This window comes from Penaeus monodon, chromosome 20 (genome assembly GCF_015228065.2).
Source record: "Penaeus monodon isolate SGIC_2016 chromosome 20, NSTDA_Pmon_1, whole genome shotgun sequence".
Taxonomy (NCBI): domain Eukaryota; kingdom Metazoa; phylum Arthropoda; class Malacostraca; order Decapoda; family Penaeidae; genus Penaeus; species Penaeus monodon.
Genome location: NC_051405.1, coordinates 40122290 through 40122600, shown reverse-complemented (window position 1 = coordinate 40122600; position 311 = coordinate 40122290). Strand labels below are relative to the sequence as shown.

Sequence of the window (311 nt, the reverse complement as noted above, 5' to 3'; positions counted from 1 at the left end):
GTGGGTGAAAACAACGCTATACACAAAGCGTACAGCTTTGTTAAAACGCCTTGGAGCTATATATATATTTTTTTGTGAATATGGATTTTGCATCGTGTTTACGAAGAGGAACATCGAACTGTGTTGTCGGACATGTTAATTTTATCCCATTATTTCATAATTACGTTGATACTGTCTTAAAGATTTACGCATTAGATCATTTTTTATGAATACAGAATTATCTTAGGATGGTACAAAACACTTTTAGATTTAGCGCATTTTTTCTTTACTCATTACATATATTTCCGTGAAAGAATAAAGGCCAAAACTAT

General features: G+C 31.5%; 1 protein-coding gene across 2 annotated transcripts in view; it reads left to right on the top strand.

Moving 5' to 3' along the window:
- The window catches only part of LOC119585814 (uncharacterized protein YMR196W-like), a 26189-nt gene that overhangs the window by 14436 nt on the left and 11442 nt on the right, over positions 1 to 311 (top strand). The window lies entirely within an intron of this gene.